The sequence below is a fragment of the Phyllostomus discolor genome, chromosome 2 (genome assembly GCF_004126475.2).
Source record: "Phyllostomus discolor isolate MPI-MPIP mPhyDis1 chromosome 2, mPhyDis1.pri.v3, whole genome shotgun sequence".
NCBI lineage: Eukaryota > Metazoa > Chordata > Mammalia > Chiroptera > Phyllostomidae > Phyllostomus > Phyllostomus discolor.
In genome coordinates, this window is record NC_040904.2 from 200,773,800 (window position 1) to 200,796,148 (window position 22,349).

The window sequence follows — 22,349 nt, forward strand, 5'->3', positions numbered from 1 at the left end:
TTTTCCTTGGGTGTAAGTAAGGACCTTCGGTCAGTTCTCTTGCATTGGAGGAGGTGAGAAGAGAACTTGTGGCCAGAGACTGCTGGCTGATACTTGACCCCCCCCCCTCCCCCCCTTCTGGCAGCAGTGGTGGTGCAGGGGATAGAGAAAGGCACTGGGGATCGATCCCCAGATCTTACAGGTGACAGAGCGGAAGACGCCCTGTCTCAATGTGTTGCGTTTTTTTTTGTTTTTTTTTTTTTTTTGTATTTGCCTGTCTGTCTCCTGTTTGATGCTAAGATCCTTGGGAGCAGGGACTCTCTGTTTGTTATATATTTCTTAGGCAAGGCAGGGCTTAGCATTTAGAACACAGTGGGAGGGAGGGAAGGAGGTGGGGAGGGAAGATTAGTGTTGTCGTTGGGTGTCCAGAATCCAAACTTATCCTATTGTTTTAAGTTGCTGAGAATTTTTATATAATTGGATATATCTATCTTTATAAATACACATTTTAGAGCCAAATCTAAGTGATTTTAAAATATGATTTACCCGCCCTGGCTGGTATAGCTCAGTGGATTGAATGTGGGCCTGCAGACCAAAGGGTTGTTGGTTTGATTCCCAGTCAGGGCACATGCCTGGGTTGCAGGCCAGGTCCCCGGTGGGAGGCACATGAGAGGCAACCACACATTGATGTTTCTCTCCCTCTCTTTCTCCCACCCTTACCCTCTCTCTAAAAATAAAATCTAAAAAAAAATAAAATACGATTTACCCTCTAATACTCCCCACACCACTGACTCTGTTGGAAAGAAATGTGTTAAATTAGAATGAAAAGGTTTTGGCTGGGACCTAAAGTGCTCTGGTTTTCTTTGAATGTTCATACTGTTCTTGCTCCTCTGCCCGGCACACTGTTTTCCCTCGCCGAGAGTCTCCACATCTCTTTCAACACCCAGCGCCGATGGCATCTGATCCACCTGGAGACCGTGTGGCATAATGGATGACTGTGGGCCAGGAAAGCCTCAACCCAGGGCTGCCAAAACCTCAGGAAGTTGTCGACACTTTCAAAGTCAGTGACCAGGGCAGACACTGCTAATTGATTGCAGATTTTCCCCTGCTCCGGACCCTGATTCAGCTGTAGAATCCCAAGGCAGCATTTCAGTAAACTGCCACCAACCAGTTAAACTGATACCAAAAAAAAAAAATAAATCCAATTTGCCATGGTAACCAATCTGTCCATTTTCTCCCAGACTGAAGTGACCTCTCTCCCTTAATGCTTTAAAAAATAGGTTTTTATTTATTATTGAGTAGCTATGAAATATTTATAAAGTGTACTTGAGCTGTAAAGGATCACGTGACCCCACACACCTGTTTATCTACCATTCAGTCTAAACAAAAGAACAGAAGCATTGTCTTTGATGGCTCCCGTGGCCTTTCTCTGACTCTGTCCCTTCTCTCCCCCACATTAGAGGCAACCCTCTCTCTTAGATTGGGGGGTTTTAAATTTATTTTTTGCTTTATATGGCTTTACTGTACATTGATATCATTAAACAATACATAGCTTAGTTTTGTTTTTGAATTTTATGTAAGCAGCATCAGATAGTATATTATTTTTGAGATTTTTTCAATTTCAAGGGAAATTTGGCGAGACTTATCTATGTTGTTGAAAGGTGTAATTCATTCATTTTTGCTGCTGTGTAGTATTCCAGTATATTCATATACTCTCTGTATTTATCCATTCTACCATTTATGGACACTTGTGTGATTCCAGTTTGGGGGAATCAAGAACAGTTTTGCTTTGGATGGTCTTGCATGTGTCTTCAGGTGCAAGCGTTTCTCTAGGGTTGTACTCAGGATTGGAATTGCTGGGCTACAGGGTATGAACCTGCTCAGCTGTATTAAAGGCCAAATTGATTTCCAAATTAGTTATATCAATTTATGCTTCCACCTTAAGCACATAATAATAACTCAGTGATAGTCCTGAAGATGATGACTGATGATAGCTAACTCACACAGTGTTTCCTGCATGCCTGGCTGTACAGAGAGTCCTCACTGAATGCCATTGATAGGTTCTTGGAAACTGCCCGCTTTAAGCAAAAGGACTTTTCCAACCTGCTTATCCAGGTCACGGTCACAGGTGGCCTGTGCCTTTCCCAGCAGCTCAGGGCACAAGGCAGGAATGCACCTGGACAGGACGTGCCCTTCATCATAGGGCCACTCCCACCCACCACAGCCACTCAGACTGGGACAATGGGGACACGCCAGTGCAGCTCACGTGCACAGCCTGGGGATGTGGGAGGAAACCCGCACAGACTTGGGGAGAATGTGCAAATCTCACATAGACTGGGCCCTGGCTCGGAATCATTTATTTATGTTTTATCAATGTTAAACTAAGTGATGTTATTCAAAGACCTGTTCTGCTAGAAGCACTTTACATACGTAAATTCATTGAATTCCCACAATAACCTTGAGTGTCCTAATTGCTCTGTGTCCTTGCCAACTCCTGAAGTTGTCTGACTTATATTTTATCCACCTGGTGGATGGGAAATGGGGCCTTATTGTGCTTCCACTTTGTAGTTCTCTGATAACTGATGAGGTTGAGCATCTCTTCATATGCCTGTGGAGTGCCTGTCTAAGTCCTTTCCCCATTTTTAATAGGATTATTTGTATTTCTTTTTATCTTGAAGACATAAGTTTCTACTATTTTTTCTACTGTTCGTTATAATTATTTGTGTCCTGTCATGTCTCCCCTTAGACTGTCATCTCCCTAAGGGACTGACCGTGTCTTAGGTGTTTGTGTTCTCGCAGAGCCAAGCGTTGTGAATCGAACTTGGTTCTTGCCAGGAATAGTTATCTATCTATTGTTGAAAGTCTGTACCTTTTACCAACATTTTCCTATTTCTCCCACTCCCACAGCCCCCAGCAACTACTTTTCTACTGTTTTTCCATGAATTTTACCTTTTTAGTTTTTAGATTTCACATGCCGTTATCATGCGGTGTTTGTCTTTGAATTATTTTACTTAGCATAAGGCCCTCAAGGTCCACCCATGTTGCAAATGGCAGGATGTCCCTCTTTGTTGTGGCTGACTAGTAGTGCATTGTGTAGATATACACACCACACCTTCTTTATTCACTTATCCGTTCATGGACACTGGAGTTGTTTTCATCTGGGTATGATATTGTGATTTATAATATGAAATAAAATATTTTTGGTCTTTTTCTCCATTTCTGGCACAGAGCTCCTCTTAGATTTCCTAAGTAAGGAGAACAGTTAAGGTGTCTTTTATTATGTTAATGATGTGACTTTTGGAATGCACCTGAGGATGGGGGCTGGTTGTCTGGAGAACCAACCCTGTCATGAGAGGGTTGGAACTTCAGTCCCACCTCTAGACCGACCTCCAGGAGGAAGATGCACTGGAGGGTGAATCAGTTGCCCATGACCAATGATTTCATCAATCATGATGACCTAATGAAGCCTCCATTAAAAGGCAAAAGGGACAGAGCTTGGAGCTTGGACAGGTGGAGGTTCTGGGAGAGTGGGGTCCCTGGGGAGGGCCTGGACACTCTGTGCCCTTTCCCCATGGCTTGTCCTGTGTGTCTCTTCCATCTGGCTGCTCCTGAGTCATATCCTTCTGTAATAAACTGGTGATTCAGTAAGTAAAATGTTTCTCTGAGTTCTGTAAGCTGCTCCCTCCCACCCAAGGCAAGAGTCATGGGAACCTGTAACTTATGGCCATTTGGTCAGAAGTACAGTTGACAGCCTGGACTTGTACTTGGCATTCTGAGTTGGAGGGGGCATTGGAACCTCCAATTTGTAGCTGGTCAGTTAGGAACACAGTTAACAAGCTGTGGAGGGTGGTCTTGTGGGACTAAGTCCTTTACCCATGGAATCGGATTCTATTTCCCAGTAGATAATGTCAGAATTGATTTGAATTCTTGGGCACCCTACTTGTATCCAAATATTGCTTGTTGGTGTGGGCAAACCTCCACACACACACACACAGAGACACACACAGTGAAACTGGGTGTAGGGACCCTTGCACTTGGCTGTAGTGAATAATAGTGAATTTTGCTATAACGAACATGAGAATGCGGGTATCTCTTCATTACCCTATTTTTTATTTCCCTTGAATATATGCCTAAAAGTGGGATTGCTGGATCATACAGTAGTTTTAATTTTCTGAGGACCCTCCAAGCCGTTTTCCATAGTGACTGTACCAATTTCCATTCCCACCAACAGTGAACTGAGGGTTCCCCTTTCTTCAAATCCTCACCAACACTTGCTATTTTTATCTTGCAGTTCCTCTGCCCATTTTATAATCAGATTTTTTTTCTGTTGAATTATATGAGTTCTTTATATATTATAAATATAAACCTCTTATCAGATACATGATGTACAAATATTTTCTCCCGTTTGTTAGGTTGTCTTTTCATTTTGTTGATGGTTTCCTTTGGCTGGGCAGAAGCTTTTTAATTTGATGTAGTCTCACTTGTTTATTTTTGTTTTGTTGTCTTTGCCTTTGGTGTCCACAGGGATATTAATGAAATAATTACCGAGGGCCAGTTTTTCTTTATACAGTGGTAATTCTTCCACCACGCCAGCCAGAGACATACTCCTTCAGAGGTTAACGGAATACCTGCCAGGGATGTTGCAAAAAACATCCACTGGGAAGGAAGTTAGACTATATAACATTAAGTTTCTTCCAGCTTCAAACTTTCTTGATCTCTGTAAAAATCTTTGACTTACCCAGAAAAGTCCCCTTTGTATCTTGCCACCAAGTCTTGATCATTCAGAATGCCTGGATCACTTGGTCACTTGCTTAAAGTTTTTTTTTGTTTTTGTTTTTTTTTTAATCATGGAATAGAACACACATATCCAGATAAGTGCATAAAACACAAATGTATAAAGTAAGGAATAGTGTATAGCACCCAAGCCACTCAATTTTTCCATAACCTCTATTGTGATGCCAGGTAGAGAATCAGCTACCCTTACACACTCAGCCTCTGGGGATGACCTAGAGGGGGTTGGCGAATTATGGCCCTTGGGCCACATATGGCCTGATGGGGGGGGGCTCCGCCCACAGGGCCCCCTCCGCCAGCCACAGATGAGAATAAGTCTACCAAGACATGATCTGCTTGGGGAGGAAAGGTGGCCAATCTCTCAGAGAAGGACCAAGAGCCTTTTCCTCAATGGCTTTTATTGGGTTTGTTTACAAAGGAATTCAGGTAAAGCTCATTACTCATTGCCAGGAAGTAAGGATCAAATAACAAGGAACTCTGAGGGCCTATTTTGAGTCAGGGTCAGATAGCCAAAGAGCTGTAAAACTTTGAGGAACAAACTTAGTTCTTGTTTGGACTCTTATTATTTAATTGAGAACATTCTAAACAAAACAGGTTTCACAGGATTTTACATATTCTTTCTTAGGCCTTATCACCTGGGGAACCCGCCCTTTCCAACACAGGGCTGCACCACCCTCTGTCATTGTTTCAGGCTTAGGTGGAGCAAGGGAAATAAGGCAGCCAAGAGATTAGGAGATTCTCTTGCAGACAATGAAGACTCAGGCTATGCCAAAGCCGAGGGGCGAGGGTCCATCACCCTCTTTTGCTGTAGCCCCCAAAGTCCTTCCTTTGGGGGCCTCCCATGTGATCATGCCTGTCTTAGGTTGTTCCCCCCTTGGGGAATCTTACCCGTCATTGGCTAACTGACCAAGCATTGGGGGCCAGTTATGGATGAAGTAAAAGGAGCAGAAGCGGAGCTCCTGCCAGGGAGATAAGCTTTTGTCTCCTTGGTGGCTTATGGTCCAAGGTCGTTTCTTCAGCCTTAGCCTTGGCAGGGGTTACAGCTTCTGATACTAGGCAGGGCGGTTCCCAACAGCCCACTACCTGTTTTTGTAAATAAAGTTTTATTGGAGCACAGTCCTGCTCATTTGTCTTCATATTATCTACGGCTGCTTTCGTGTTACAACAGCAGAGTTGAGTAGCTGCAGCAGAGACAGTGGGCCTGCAAAGTTGAAAATATTTATTTGCTATGTGGCCATTTGTAGAAAAAATTTGCCAACCCTTGTTCTAGAGTCTGACTTGGAAAAACATAACCACCTCTATGTCCTGTGTGGTTTCATCCTCTCAATAAAACTAGTCTAGCAAATCTTTATTTGAGGAAAGGAAGTTAAATAATTACAACATTCAAAAATATTAAACTGTAGGATCAATTTTAATGAAATCTTGAGAAGAGCCAGAAACTAAACCCATAGCAAATTATCTGTGGAGGCTGACCTCCTTAAGGGTGTGCTGAATTATATCAGCATTAATTTTTATAACTAGAAGGCTAGAGCAACCCAATAATTTTTTAGGTCACAAGGTATAACTAATTGAATAGAAGAAGAGATCAACATCTTGAGATTACCTCCCTGGAGAAGGTAATAGCTGAAACACTGAGTTTTTTTTGATTAACTTATCCCTTAGTGAGAAGTTAAACATCCAAATAGATGAGAAGACTTAGTGGCAAACAGAGCTAGAGCATACCTCATTCTGTAACTGACACTGGGGAGGTGCATGTGCCCCTCAACTGCGCCGGGGCCCCCACTCCCACGTGCATGGAACGAGGCTTAGTCAGACAAACCAGAATGGGGTGGCCGTTGTCCGTCCATGTTTTTTCTTCTTCTTTGACACAGAAAGTTTCGGCTTTAATGCTTTTCTATAACCATCAATTTCCCAACAGCAAAACCAATTTAGTTTTCCATAGACAATCTCATAAATGAAAATAAAATTAGGGAATAACTTAACTGCTGAAAGGGGAAGTGCAGTTGAACACAAATGATTGTATAAAGTTAATTAAAAAAAAAAACAGCTGTATTCCAACATGAAGAACTCTCATGTTGAGACAGAGAGTGAGACAGAGAGAATCTGAGATGGACAGACACAATTCAAAGCCTATGACACCACCTGCCCCCCCCGCCCCATTAAAAATAATACCTAGAAAAACACCTTGCTTTTCAATTTACATTCAAAGAATGCTTGTTTGGGGCTGTCTGAGTGAAAAAATGAGCACTTTAAAATAGAGCAGTCTTTCAAGTATACAGAGAATTACTTTTCCTTCCCCAGTGGAGTAATTGTGGGAAGTATAGGTCTTTGGAAACGTATTTCTTAAAAGTGATGTGTAGCACATGGGTGAGTTTGAGCTCAGGAAGAGACCTTAGATCCAAACTGCAACCCTTGCACCTAAAAGAAGACTGACCTGTGGGCTTGTGAGTGCGCACCTTTTATTGTTAGCTCCTCCATCAGAGCAGGGCGGGCTACTCAGCAGCAGGACGCAGTGGTCCGGAGTTCAGTGTTTGTCGTTAAATAGACCTGGGCTCGAGTCCTGGGTCCCACAACTCGTAATTGTGTGGCCTTGGGGAAGATATCTGTGCTCCCAGAATCTTAGATACCACACCTGAAAAAGGGAAGTCATACTAATTCCCTGCCTCAGTATCGTTTTAAGTATTAAATGAAATAATACATACAGAGGTGTTAACTTAGTGCCTGGAATGTAGTAAAACAGTGAGAGAAGACTGAGCATGCCATTCTCTGCTTGGTAGTGGCCACTCCAGGGATGAAGCTGTGAACAACTAGTACAGACTTTTTTTTTCCTAATTGCTATTCTGACATTTTGCAGATAAAAGCTTTCTACTTGTTAAGAGGGAAAAAAAAATTGAATGGCTTTCTCCAAGCTGTGTATTTTTAGACACCTATGATTAAAAAAAAAAAAAACCCCAGTCCCGTACTTACCTGGCAGGGGAGATACCTTGGTCACGAAGGTGATTTTCCCAGGGAGAGGCTCACCTATGTACTCCGGGTGTGCTGACCCCTGCGATCTCCCCAAATGTGAGAAACTCGACTGCATAATTTGTCGTAGATGGGGACTGCGTTCACACTGTCCCCTGAAAAAATTGCAGTCTGCACTAGAACCACTGACTTTAGTTGCCAATCAATGAACGTAGGCAGCCCTGAGACAGGGAGCCAAAATGTTAACTGACAGTGATAGTTAACACGTAGTGAGTGCTTACTGTGTGCCTGGTGCTGTTCATTCATGAATTTGTGCCCTTCATCCTCATAAAGTCTGATAAAGTAGCTGTATTATCCCCATTTTACAAAAGGGGGAGTGGAGGCACTGAGAGGTAAAAAAAACCTGCCCAGGTTACACAGCCAGGAATGGGCAGACCTGGGACTCCAGCCCTGCAGTCTGTTGCCTGTTCTGGGCATGTCCCTGGGTCCTGGCTGCTAGACTTCCCGGGCCTGCCCTGGGTGGTGAGCGCAGTGGTTGCTGGCATCGGGGTGGCCAGAACTCGCTCCTGAGAGCCCTGTGCACTGATCCAGACCCAAGCCACAGCTCAGGGAAGTTACCGGTTCAAAACCACCCCAGGGATTTGGCACCAAAAAAGCCCCAGGCACTGCCTGCCTAGGAAAACATCTTGTCTTTCTAGACCTCCCATTGCAGGGGCCCAGGGGTACAGGTTCTAGTGTAATTGTTGGGACCCGTGGCTGAAATACTTTTTGTGGTCCTTCTTTGTTCAGACGAGAGTAGTTTTTAACGTGAAGGGGCTACTTGAATTTGTTGTAAAAATAATGGTCATCTTTAAGAGCTGGGTTTAAGGATGAATTGAATTAAATTAAGATTTTAAAAAATCCCCCTCATCGTCAGGGCCCACCCACTGCTCGCTGGACTGTTACTTCTGTTTCTTTTATAAAGATCAAAAAAGGAAAAGTAGATGCGTTTCCGATGGTCCGTGGCCTTTTCTGCCTCTTTGAAGGTAACTTTCTCTTGCAGGCAACGTTTTGAAGGACTGCCTGGGGGTGAGAGGAAGGTGAGAAAGAAGGACATGAATGAGGAAAAACATCCAGGTAGCGCTATTTAACTTTTAGGGACGATGCTTACCACCTGTTTTAGATGGGGCACGTAGGTATTCCATCCAGTTTTAGTTACATGGCACCTGTCAAACGATTCAGTCTTCATTTTTACAGGTAAGGAAGACGAGAAAGCAGTGTAGTGACAAAGCTAGGACCAGAAACCAGGTCTCCAGATTCCTGTGGCCCTACTGAAATGCCGAACCACTGCTGGGAAGAGCAAAAGACCACGAGAAAGAGGCATTGTGCCTAGACTGGCAGATCTTCCGTTTCCCTTACTTTAAGGTTTTCCATAAGGAGATTCCATAAATTAGAAGACGTTTTCTAAGTTCCATGTGGGGAAAGGAAGAAGCTGCTTCTGCTGCATATAAAATTTGGCAATAAACAGTGCCGTTATTTTGTAATGTTATTGGAATTTAGATGTATAAATTTCATCCCTATCTTTCCACTCCCTTCCACGAAAGTGAATCTTAGTATCTAGTGTCTTTTCTAGGCTTGGGTCTATTCTAATATCCTCTGTTCAGCAATTGTGAATTACTGTCTTAATATTCACTTCTGATTGGAAATATTCTCATACTGTCATGGCATTGTGAGTTTCCCTCATTAACTTCAGAAGACAACGCATATAATTTTTGAAAATGTCCTTTGGAGAGCTTTGGATTCCTGGAAATTTTATTATAAAAGTTTAAAAACAATGCAGAAATGTAAGAAGAATTTTATAGTGAAGAGCCCTCACCCAGCTGCTGCCATGAGCACATATGTCCTTGGGTTGACCAAAATGCTTGTTTTTTTCTTTAAAGCAAAAGACACATTTTTCATTTTCACTAATAACTTTATTGATTTGGGTATTTTGAGTATGTTGACCATCTCTCCCATGGTATAATGTTGATTATTCTTAACGTCTTGATTTGATCACATGAACTTCAACTGGTCTACCCAACCACAGAGCATTGTCCAGGGAGAAATCTCCAGCATGCAACTTTGCAAACCACTTTTGTCACATTTTCTCAGTCCCAGCACCTCCTCCACACACTGCACAAATTTTTTGCAGGGGCTTCAGTTGCATTTTTACCTTACTTGAAATAATAAAGTGTAACATGCCAAAAATGTTGCATATTTTCTTCCATCTTCAATATTAAAGTGGCTACACAAAAATTCACCAATTTTGATGTTTTTTTTTAATGCATGGAAATATGACAACTGTCATAATACAACCTAAGAAAATTGTGTTGAATGAAATCGAAGATAACTAAGCACTGCTAGAACCATCTTAGGAAAAAGCAAACTTTCTGGCCAACCCAATAGAAGCCTTTAAAAATAAACACGTACCCTTGCTGGGGCTTTGTTGCTCCCAACAGACTATTTGTCTTTGCCATCCACTAAACACTGAAATTTACTTTATTAAAGTTATGAATTCAGAAACCTAGTTTTTCCTTAAGTTTTTAAGTTTAATTCCCAAACCTTACTCAGTTCTAAATTCATCAGTGTTAATAGTCACAAGGAATCTGGTTACTGGTTGGCCTCATTTAGTTAATTCTTCTAAACATTTTAATGCAGTAATAATTTTAATATCCTGTTATCTTTTTAAGACCTCATTTGCCTAACAAAATTTTCCTAATTCTTATAAATCTAATAAAGTGCATAAATGTGGTGAGACTTAAATTCTCCTAAACATCCAAATATTGTGACAAACGTAGCAAAGTCCTACCGTACCTTCTAACTTAGAATCACAAGTCTGTTACTCAGTCACAGCATTGGCACTGGAATCACAGCGATCATCTGCTAGCTAATCTAATGTGCCAGATTCTCCTAAATATTATAAATGCTTCAAATACCAAACACAAAGATATTGACATGACAGGTTTGATTTATAACATTATTTCCACTTATCTCTAAGTTCTCCCCAGCTTAATGGATATTTTTACCCACCAAGGAAGGAATTCTACCATCAGCCATTCTGCTAGTTCTTGAGGTTGGGGGTGCATGTGTCCAGGTGGCTTTTTCTTCTATCCATGAGGGACTTGTAGACTTCTCTTCCATAGTTGTCATGTCACTGAGGTCTCCAAATCCAAGTGGAATGGCTTTATGGTCCCCATCTTTTGGATTCTGATGATATCTTTTGTAGTCTGAGTAGGTCTGTAATCATCCACCTGGGTTGCTTCACTGCTCCACTGGATTGAACTGATCTATTTACTGCTTGATAGTATTCTATTTTTTTTCTGGTCACAACATTTGTAGCTATTTAAATAATATCTGATTGTATTCTATGCTTTTTTTCCTAGTTCTGCTGACATAGTCATTCATTCTACTGAGAGCTAATTATTGTTTTGCTATGAAGGATCCTTTCATTGTCCCCTACCATGAATTTTGGAAGACTGTGGCAGAAGGCGGCATTTAATAAATGATAATTAGTGGTGACTTTCTTTTGGCTAATGAAAGACCAATTTAACTTCTTATTAGAGCTTCCACTCTGCATGAGATTAATCAGTGCTGCACAATGTGTTGATAGAATTCCAACCAAAAGAAAAGAAATCATTTCTGTTTGAGTGTAGCTGGATCAGTGCAAATGCATACTGTTAGGCTCGTTGGCAAACTAGAAGTAGTTCCTGAGATCCTCGTTGCTTCCTTTGTTGGTATCAGATGGGAGACCACAACACAATCTTATCATTCATCTGTCTTCCCTCCTTTCTCAACGGCTGGGACGTGCACTCTTTCCACCTTTTGGGGACCTTTTTGGGGGGGAACCTTTACTTCCTCTGTCTCTGATTTCCACCTTTCACTATTCCCTTTGGTTGTGCAAGCATCTTGCTTGTGTTAAAGAAACTCATGATTCACTACGTTCCCCCCCTTATAACAGTCTGACTTCTATCATTCCAGTTACCATCAAACTCTTTGTATGTGGCCCATAGAAAGTACCTGTTCTTTCTCCTTTTACTACCAAAGAGTGTGACTTCTCTTACTTCTTCCCTACTTTGCACTATCCAAGGTCACCTGCTTAAAGTTCAACACCATGGATTTCACTGGACGTTTTCTAGTCTACTCTTATTTTTTTGATTCACTTATTTGCCTTTTATATCATCTGCTTCTTTTCTGCTTCTCTGACCAGTCCTTATTCATGTTCTCTAACTGTAGGGGCATAATGAGGAACATAGATTTTAGAGTTAGGTACACTTGGCTCTGAACCTCAACTCTGCCATCACCAGCTATGTGACCTTGGACGATGCTTATGTTTGAGCTTCAGTTTGTTCATCTGTAAAATGAGGTAAGACTACCTCACTTCTAAGTTGCATGGATTAAAAATACATGTGTTCATTAGATTCCAGATTCCAGTTGTAAGTGAGGTCGTATGGTGTTTCTCTCTTGCTGTCTGGCCTGTTTGACCAGGCATAATAGTCTCCAGTTCCATCCATGCTGTTGCAAAAGGTAGGACAAAATAAACTGATGAAGAAATTAGAGCCAAAGACATGGAACAGACTGGCAGCTTTAGGAGGGGAGGTGGGAGGGGGAATGGCAGAAAGAAGGGGAAGGGACTAGTCAAAGAACATGTATGAATGACTCATGGACACGGATAACAGAGAGGGGATTGACCATGGGTGAGAGGAGTGGGCTGGGTGGGGGGGGGCACAAAAGGGAAGAAGAATGGGATAACTGTAATAGAATGAACAATGAAAAAATAAAATAGCAAAATGTAGAACCTAAAAAAAATAAAATACATTAAGCTTTTTAAAAAGTACATGTGTGTATAGTATCTAATACGGTGGCTGGCATTTGATCAGCTCTCTTCTCTGTGCAGTTGTGATAATATGGCCATTGTGCAAGGTTTGCTGGGGCATCCTCTTTTCCTGTGAAGCAGCCAGCTTTCATTTGGTGCCGTGACTCCAAAATTTGTGTCGGCTTCCCATTTCCCAACCTCCAGTCTCATGTTTTCACTGGTGTGCTAATTCTCTTCACCTGGATGCCCCATGTCGTCCAAGCGGTACTCAGCCCGCGATTACTTCCTTGGTTAACAGAATTTCAATCCTCACAGCAGCTCTGAGGCCGCAGGTTCCCTCCCTCCCTTGTTTCCATCCAACCGGTGTGCACTCCTATGGGCCATTCACTGCTGTCTGCACTGAGGGTGCAACAAAGAGCACCAAAGGCCAGTCTGAAGCCCGAAGAGAGGGGCAGTCCCAAGTAAGTGTGATGGATGCTACGGTGGTGAAGGGAGCGCTTCAGAGGGCCGCAGCAGAAGTGGGATGAAGTGGTAGGTCAAGTTTAAATTTCTCTCAACCCATCCCATTTCCATTTGATTCTGTAAATTGTACTTATGAAATAACTTATTTCCTTCTCTTCTTTATTCCAGTGACACATGTTTCATTCAGTCCAATTATTCCAGGCACACTAGTTTTGGCTGGGAGTTTTCCAGCTCATTTCTAGTTCACCTGTCTTCTCTCCCATCTACTGTCTAAGCAGCTGCCAAAGTCACTTCCTGAAGCACAGATCTGATCATATCTCTCCCTTGCTTAACATTCTCTATTGCCTACACCAGTCAGGACTCAGTATAGGGAGCAGAGGCTACCCTAAGCATTTTAATCAGGAAGGGATCTAACATGGGGGTTAGGGATTATAAAATCAGGGGAGGGTTAGAAATGCAGGAACAGGAAAAAGGGTCTATCTCTACGGTCTCTATTAGAAATGTGGAGTTCAAGGACTTCCAGCCATTGCTATTATTCATGAATCAGGACACCAGGGATGCTACTGCTCCTCAAGTGCCTGTCCCCACCCAGAATGATGACAGGTCTTGGAATGGTGCTGCGGAAGAGCCTCACACCTCTGTGATCCGACTTGTCAGAGCGGAAAGCAGCAGGGAGAGGTCGGGAAGATGGTCTCTAGGTCACTTGCAGCTTCCAAACCTCATGCAAATGCATCACATTAGTGGAACCTAATTCTCCTCCAGAGTCCTGGCTTCAAGGAGTCTGGAAAACGGAGGTGTCAGTCTGCCAGCCTCTGTGTGGGAAGGGAGACTACAGGGAATTAGGAATCAGGGTGGAGAGTGCCCCCAGTATCCATCTCCCCTGGCTTTCTGCTGTGTGCGATTTTGTGAGCTGTTCACCACATTTTGCTGAACTCCTCATCTTCCACCATCTATAACATCTGTCCCTGGCAGGTGCTGAACAGATATTTGTCCAACGTATGACTGAAGACATGAATGCACTTCTGACCCAGTTCTCTCTTACCTTATGGCCGTAACTTGAGCAGGAGTGACCTTCCTGGCTGGCCCTAACTTCCTCTACCTGCTGAAATCCTGCCCTGTCTCAGACAGGCCCTCCTTAGATGGGAGGGTTCCCCTGGATGCCCCCTGCACCCAGCACCGTTTTCTTATAGCCCCTGTGCACAGCGACTACTTTACTCACTGATGTGCCCTCCTCCCTCGCCCCACTTTCTCTTTTTCTCCAGACACAGCAATTCTCTTCTTCTATAAAGACATTCCTTTCACTCACTCCTATTTTCTTGCAATTGTCATTGACATGTGATAATTTGTAGGTGTACTTAAATCTTTTGTAGCTGCTTTCGTCTTGTCATTACTCATGCCTAGAGACATGCACACTATTTGTTTTTTAATATACAAACACATTTTTCCTGTTTTAGTGCTAGGTAGTTATACAACATAAACCTAAAAGGGGAGGAGCCTTAGAAGGAAAGAATAATTTTTTTTTGTCTCTTTATAAATTGTTAGTAGGATTCACAGTATCTTCATAGTGCTCTGGTCTGCTAGCCTCTGACAATGGAAATTGTATCAGCAAAGTATTTCAGCCACTCAGCCAAACTCAGAGTTTGGGTTCTGAGATGTAAAAACAGCCATGTGCTTTGTTTGTGTGTTTGTCACAGTGAATTTCTTAGAACTTTGCTTTGTGTGGGGTGTAGGGAGACCTTTCACTATTTTTTAAAGCTCCTTGTTTTACAGAAGTACCTATTTCATATGACAACTGAAACTTGTAAAGAGACTACCTCAGCTACAGGGAAATTCAGATTTTTTGGGGGGGGGGTATTTACATAGCCTTTATTTTTTAGAGCGGTTTTAGGTTCCCAACAAAACTGAGCAAAAAGCCCAGAGAATCCCTATATCCCTCCCAGCCACAGCCTCCCCCATTATCAACATCCCTCACCAGACTGGTGCATTTGTTACAACTGGTGAACCTACATGGATGCAGTATCACTCAGCGTTCATAGTTTGCCTGAGAGGTTGATCACTCTTGCTGTTGAACTGTCTGTGGGTTTGACAAATGTATAATGCCATGTGTCCACCATTATAAAATCATACAAAGCACCTCGGTTTCACTGCCCTAAAATTCCTGGGTTCTGCCTGTTCATCTTTCCCTCCCCTCCCAACCCCAGGCAACTGTTGATCTGTCTTCATCATTTTGCCTTTTCCAGAACGTCTTGTAGTTGGAATTGCATTTCTGTAGCATTTCAGACTGGCTTCTTTCAGTTACGATATACATTTAAGGTCCCCCCATGACTTCTCAAGGCTTGGATAGCTCCTTTCTTTTTAGCACTGAATATTTTCCCATTGTCTGGCTGTACCACAGTTTATTTATCCATTCACCCGTTAAAGGGCATCTTGGTTGCTTCCCAGTTTGGGCAATTATGACTAAAGCGCCTATAAATATCTGCGTGCAGGTTTCTGGGTGGTTGTCAGTTTTCAGCTCCTTTGGGTAAATACCAAGGAGCGTCACTGCTGGAGTGTGTGGTAGGAGCATGGCAGCGCGGACCACTTTGTAAGAAACCAGTGAACTGTCTTCTGAAGGCGCTGTATGATTTTTACATTTTCCCCAGTGATACAGATCTACTTTTGTTAGGGGTTCAAGGGACTTCTTAAAAATTCATAAAGGAAAAATCCATCCTTACAAAGGTGTAGCATGGTCAGTATATGGCCTAGTTTCATTTGACCAAAATAAAAGCATGTCACAGCCCTTTAAAATGCTCATTCTGCTTTCTCCTCTCAGCTCAAATAATGGAACTCAAATTTGGTCGCAGAGAAATGAGACCGAAAAAAAAAAAAAAAAGGCAGACTAGGTAATCACATCTGTAGCACTGGTAATATAATTCATTGTCAATGTGCTGCTTGTGGATCAGCAGCTCTGGAAGGGATGGGGGATGCGGGTGTTCTTCTGCCCCCCAGCTGGCTTGACCAGGTGTCTGCAGTCACTTTGGGTGGGCTTCCAATCAATTAGGTATCCCCCATTTAGCCACACCAAGGGGAGACTAGTTCATCAGGTGTTGATGGCCATTGCATCTATGGACAGAGAAGTTTTACTCCTGTTCTTTGGATGCACTGTAGCTAATTCCTGTGAGGTGGGGGAGTGGGTGAGGAAATGGAATAACCCTCTGCCTGAGGGTCCATTGTAAGCCCTAGGTCTTGCCAGCCGTCCTCAAGCCACACCCCTTCTTATAATGAGCCTGTATGTGGGGGGCACTGGGCTCCTAAGGACCTTCCACAGCCCGCTGGTAGTCCCTCTCTGAACCGTGAAACTCTGCACTCAGAAAGACAGGGCTCTTTCCCCTCCAGACTTAAAAGCTGGTGAAACATCTCCAAGAAGCCCCTTCTACTTGAGAGATTCAATACCCTTTCCTCTGCCAGGCGATGCAAAGTAGAAAGTATGTTCAGAATGCTTTGTTTTCCCTCAGTTGCCTCAGTTGGTGGGGTCACCATTAAAAGCTGGGAATTTAGAGGATGAATCTTTGTGGAGCAAATGAATACTTGTGGTGTTTGATAATCTCAAGGAGGAGAATTTTTAGATATTAATTTTTAAAAAAATGAATTAATTAGAAATCAGCTCAGAAGGATTTCTAAATTTCTTGAACTGAAGGACTTCTTTTTGCCACTAGTATTAAAAACAATTCAAAGCCCTGGCTGGCATAGCTCAGTGGATTGAGAGCAGGCTGCGAACCAAAGTGTCGCAGGTTCGATTCCCAGTCAGGGCACATGCCTGGGTTGCAGGCCATGACCCCCAGCAACTGTACATTGGGGTTTCTCTCTCTCTCTCTATCCCCCTCCCTTCCCTCTCTAAAGATAAATAAATTTTAAAAAATCCTTAAAAAATGTGATATAAAAAAAGCAATTAAAAAAATATGCACCGAGCATCCATATGTGCCAGGCACCGTGACAAGCTGAATGGTTAGAAAGATAGGTAAGGCACTCCACCATCCCTCAGGGAATAGTCTTGTAAGAGGGCCAGATACACAGGGAAGCCTAGACTTTCTATAACCACTTATCTGAGTGGCTCCAGGGAAAGTTTGTTTCTGAGGATGCAAAGATGAATAAAACGCAGGGCCAGGACTTCCGGATGACAGGACAGTTATTGTACAGTGTGATGGGTGCCGTACCCTGGAGGTGGTTAATTCTGTTAGAGTGTAGACAGTGAAGCGTCAGGGAATGCTTCCAAGAGGATGGAGATGCTCGAGTTGGGTCTCGGAGAATACGAGTTCAGAGGAGGGAGGCAGGGAAAAGCAGTTCTAGGTAGTGGAAAAACTTGTTCCAGGACCCTGAAATTAAGCAGCTTGGTGAGTTCTGAGTATTAGGACATGGGTGAAAGGGAGGACCCAAGGAGGGTATAATGGAGAGCAGTCACGGGGGTGGGGGGCTGTCATGACAGGTGAAGGGTTGCCCTTCCTCCTGCACGTGGTAAGAAGCAGAGAAGAGTCTGCAGTAGGAGAGGACATGATGGTGCTTTCATTTAAAAATCCTTCGCTGTCTGGGAAGGATGGGTTGGACAGAGTGAGTGTCGAGGTAGGGAGACTGACTGCCTCTGGATGATCACGTTAGCCCAGGGGAGAATCTGTGGCTGGATGGGGCAGTGGCAGTTTGGGGGGAGTGATGGGAGGAAGGAAGAACTGTTCAGGAGGTGATATGGACCAGATGAGTTAAACGGAGGATGATGCTGACATTTCTGGGTGTCCTATGCCGTGGCCCAAAGTCTTTTATGTAAGAGTTCAATAAATGTCATTTTCTTTGGGCAACAGAGTAGACAGTGATGCTTTTAAATAGGAAGAAAGGAAAGCCAGAGGAAGAGCAGGCTTGGGAGAAAAAAGATGCGTTTGATAGTGGGTCTAGGATGTTTATTCTTTTTTAAAAACCCACCTGTGTGCTCTTTCCTGCCGATGACAAATTCCTATGCCTGTTTGGTAGATTGGCATGCTATTGCTAATTGAAAGTACTTGAAAACTGTGTCCTTCCCAATGACCATTGGAAAATAACCTTCATACATTATAAAAGGTTGCCACGGTTATTTATTTATCAGGCCCCCTCTCAGGCTGGGCTGATCAGAAAACAGGGACAATATGGTCAGGCTCGGGAGGATTTCTGGGTCCCGCCTTCGACACAGCTCCCTGGGAGGAAATTGTCTGGATTCCTGGGCTCCCGATTCCTCTGGAACCATTTGTTCTAGTCGATGCTTCAGAGATCAAGGATCTGGTCAACTCCTTTTCAGGATCAGCTCGGTCCAGAGCAATTTTAACTCAAAACGTGAACTAAGTATCAAGTAAGCCCGCTGATTTATTAAATAAGCACAATTTACCACTTTGCTCAGTCCTTCAGTTCCTGTTGTACAGATGCGGGTCAGCGTGCCTTTCTTGGTAATGTCTGTTTCCAACGGGGGCAGGCGTCAGCGTGTTACTTGTAGGTACTCCTTGTCCCTGGATAACAATTCTAATGTCTGTTCATGAGTGTTACACATTATTCAGTGTCTACATGAACGTGAGCATTGAGGTACTGCCTTGTGTGCCACAGAAGTGACCTCCAAGCTTTCATTCCCTCTCAGCAGTCAAGGATAATTGGTACTTTGTGCAAATGCGAAGCACACGGGAACAACTGATAAAACTTTGATTACACTGTAAATAGTCAAGAAATGCCTATCAATTATATATTACATTCTGGACACTATTTTAGTTTCTAGGCACACAATAAGAAGTGTGCGCACACCCCTCCCCCCTGCAAAAAAAAAAACAGTTGTTGACGGATAGGAGCATACATTGTACCGCAGAGCACAAATGTTAAGCTGACAAAGACATAAAATGGTTACAGGTAGAGATAAGTGTTATGAGAAGACTGAAGAAAGGAATGTGCTGGAAAATGATTGATGGGGTCCAGGAAGCCTTTCTGGCAGAGCCGGGCCAGGCCCTGAGGAAAGGGTGGGGCCGAGGACACGCAGACGCAGACCTGGGGTGGGAATGAGCTCTCTGAGTTCGAGGGACAGAAGGAGGACCGGGGTCGGAGGGTACTGGAGATGTTGTAGCGTTAGGGAGGGATGGCTGCCTACATGGAACATGGAAGTAGCCAGGCCCCAGAGACCAGGTCTGCAGAGCTAGGGAGTAGCAGAGAGGGGACCGAAGTCGGGGCCCTCCTCCTTTTCCCTCCCCCTCCAGCTGCAGACAGCAGCACTGAAGCAAGGCGACTGGAACGAGGAAATGCTGAGTCACTGGACACCTAGGCCGGCTTTAACAAATTGTGTGATGCTCTGATGGGATGTTAACACCGATAACTATCAAACAATGGTGACAAAAGTGGCGGCAACTATGCTGAAACCACATACTTTTATTTTTTCATTTGTTATTGTTCAGTTACAGTAGTGCCCATGTCCCCCTGCTGCTCTCCCCTGCCCGGTCCAACTGCCACTCCCACAGACAGTCCCCACCCGACTGTCCTCATCCACGGGTCCTTTGTACATGCCCCTTGACTTGACCCTTCCCACATACTTTTATAGTTTGTAAATTATTTTGCCTTGCAGGTCTTCATGTGTAGCACAGACATGCCCTCAGATGTCAGCAGGACAGGCTTTGTTGTTCTCATTTAGGTGAAGAGATGACCGGAGGTGACACAGGGAACAGGGCTGGACCGTGGCTGTCCTGATTCTAATCCGGGCGCTCTCCTTAAACCACAGAAACTCCTGCTCGAAGGAGGAGATACAGATGGCTCATAAGCTTATAGTGCTCCTGACTTCCAGAAGACTAATTTGTATTTTCCTCAAAGTGCTTTTGACTGAAGAAGAGGCTTGAAGGATGGACTCACTCATCATGTATTCACTGAGCAACTAGTGAGTGCCAGACATGGGGACTGTCTAAGGATCCCAACTAAGTAGGTTGAAAGGTACTCACTTAGCATAGTGTTATTTGCCCTGTAATACAAGACAAGAAAAACAAAATGCTATAGGAATACAGAGGAAGAAGAGATTAAGTACTTTTGAGAGTTTGGGGAAGACCTCGCCAAGATGACAGTAAAACTGGGCCTTGAAGGATGAATAGTAGGATTTCTCCAGGGAGAAAAGCAGGGAAGGGTATTCTAGGAAAAAGAGATTACTTTGATAAAAGAATATGGTATCTGTGGGGAATAGTGAGGAATTGTCTGTTTGGAGAGCATGGGGTGTACGGGGAGTTAGGATGGGAAATGAAGGGGATAGGCTGCAGTCTCATTGCAGGGGGCCTTGAGTGCCAGCCTCGGGAGGTGCTGGGTTTGGCCTCACCATCCCAGGTTTGTTAGCAAGGGATTTGTGTCGTTGTATTTGCTATGTTTTAGAAAGCAGATGCTGTTGGAAAAGGGGGTTGGATTGGAACAGGGGAAAGGATAGAAGCTGCTGTAATAGTTTAGGAGGAAAAACAAGGCCCTGAATTGGTTCTGACCCCTAATTACATCTTAAGGAGAAATGGGGTGATAACACTGGTGAAACTTAAGGGCAAATTGGATATAGAAACATACCAGCTGAATTTTGGATGCACACACTAGTTTTCCATTTGTGCTCGTGCTCTCGCTCTCTCTCTCTCTCTCTCTTTTCCTCTTCCTCTCTCCCCCCGCCCCCCCCCCTTATTATGGCTTCCCCAGACTTGGCCAGATTTCTCCTTGACTTTTCAAGCCAGCCACTGATTTATTTTTCTGTCCTAAAAAAACAGGAAAAGTTATAGATCTGTGTTCTTATGGATTCTTTCCATGTGATTTGATCTTTGATGATCCCATAGGATTCTTCGGGCTGAGAGATACTGAAAGTGAACAAATTTTTGATGTGGATGCTACGGCTATATTTATGTGCTACAGGTTATTTATCTTTGGAAGTATTTGGAAGTGTTGCTGCGTATTTGAGATCCTGCCTACTAAGTGTTTTGGGGCAATTGTACCCATCCAGCGACCTCTGGTAGGGAAACACTAACAGAGCATCCTGTGCTCCCTCCATTGTAGTCCCCCTGCTGGATGCTGAAGGGGAATTCATGTGCTAGATAAGGGGCCACAGTGTTTACCTCAGATCCCACACTTTTCTGGAACATTTTTTTGTTCTGCTCTTCCAGTAATTGAGGACTGTTCATCCTGGCTTTAAAATGCCACGTAGGGTCACAGTTGGGAAAAAACAAATCAGCCAATACAAATTGCTTGCTCTTTGTAAGCATCCAGAATTCATTTCTGTTGTGTGCAGGGGTTACATTGAATCTCTGAGGCAAAATGAGGTTTTCTGCCTTAATATGGATTTGCCTCATTTCTGTATCACGCAAATTCAGGTAATACCATGGGGCGGATCCCCGAGTCATCTCGTATGTTTAGTCAAAAACATTTGGGGGGGGGAGGGGCTTCTCCCATGTTATAATCAATGTATTTCCATGGGGAAGAAGAAGAAGCATTTTGAGGCTGTTCTGGGTACTCGTACACTGGCATTGCCCCCTGGGTAAGCCAGTGTACCGAATCCTACAGGTCCTAGGAGTGCCGTGAAAATGAAAAGAGACATGTGAAGCCGCTAGAATCAAGTCCGGCACAGATTAAGTTTCCGTCAACAGCAGTTCCTTTAGACAGTACTATTTACTTTAGAAGTTAGGCCAAAGAGAACAACTTTTCTGTTAAGGAGATTATCACTTAGTTTTCTAACCCCTGATGGAAGACTGTTGTTTAGAATTCATTGATTCGCCTAACCTTCCATTAACAGATGTGGCGGATTCTCATGTCAGAAATGGTATTTCCATGGCCATTTACCTGCTTGGTGAGCTGAAAAATAGGTGTGTCTTTACATATTCTCTCCAGGCTGGTCACAGAAAGTAGGAACCGGTTTGGCGGATAAAGGCTGAGCTTTAAGAATTCTTGTTTTTTTCAGCCCAGGTCCGTGAGGCTGACTGTCAGTTGGAGCATCATCCTCTAGACTGCAAGGTCTCGGATTCGATTCCCGATCAGGGCATATGCCTAGGTTGCCGGTGTGTCCCTGATGGATGGTTGGGGCACCTAGAATAGCCCCTGGTCAGGGAATGTACGAGAGGCAACCAATGAATGTTTCTCTCCCTCTCTCTTTCCCTCCCCTCTCTCTAGCATGTCCTTGGGTAAGGGTTAAAAACAAAAACAGAATCCTTGTCTTTCAGACTTTATAAAGCTCTGTCAACAAGCTGCTCCGAAGCACATATCCTGGAAAAAAAAACACCTACCTTTTTTTTTGTCTTTTTAAACAAATGGCATTTATAGCTACATAACTTAGAGAACCTTGTAGTCTTAAAAG

At 43.5% G+C, this 22,349-nt stretch overlaps 1 protein-coding gene and 1 non-coding gene across 6 annotated transcripts in view; both read left to right on the forward strand.

Annotated features, from left to right (window-relative positions):
- ANO4 (anoctamin 4) overlaps window positions 1–22,349 on the forward strand; it is a 341,656-nt gene that overhangs the window by 45,680 nt on the left and 273,627 nt on the right. The window lies entirely within an intron of this gene.
- Window positions 7,730–7,892, forward strand: LOC114514296. The gene has a single exon (XR_003686016.1). It is a non-coding gene; the product is annotated as a U1 spliceosomal RNA (small nuclear RNA).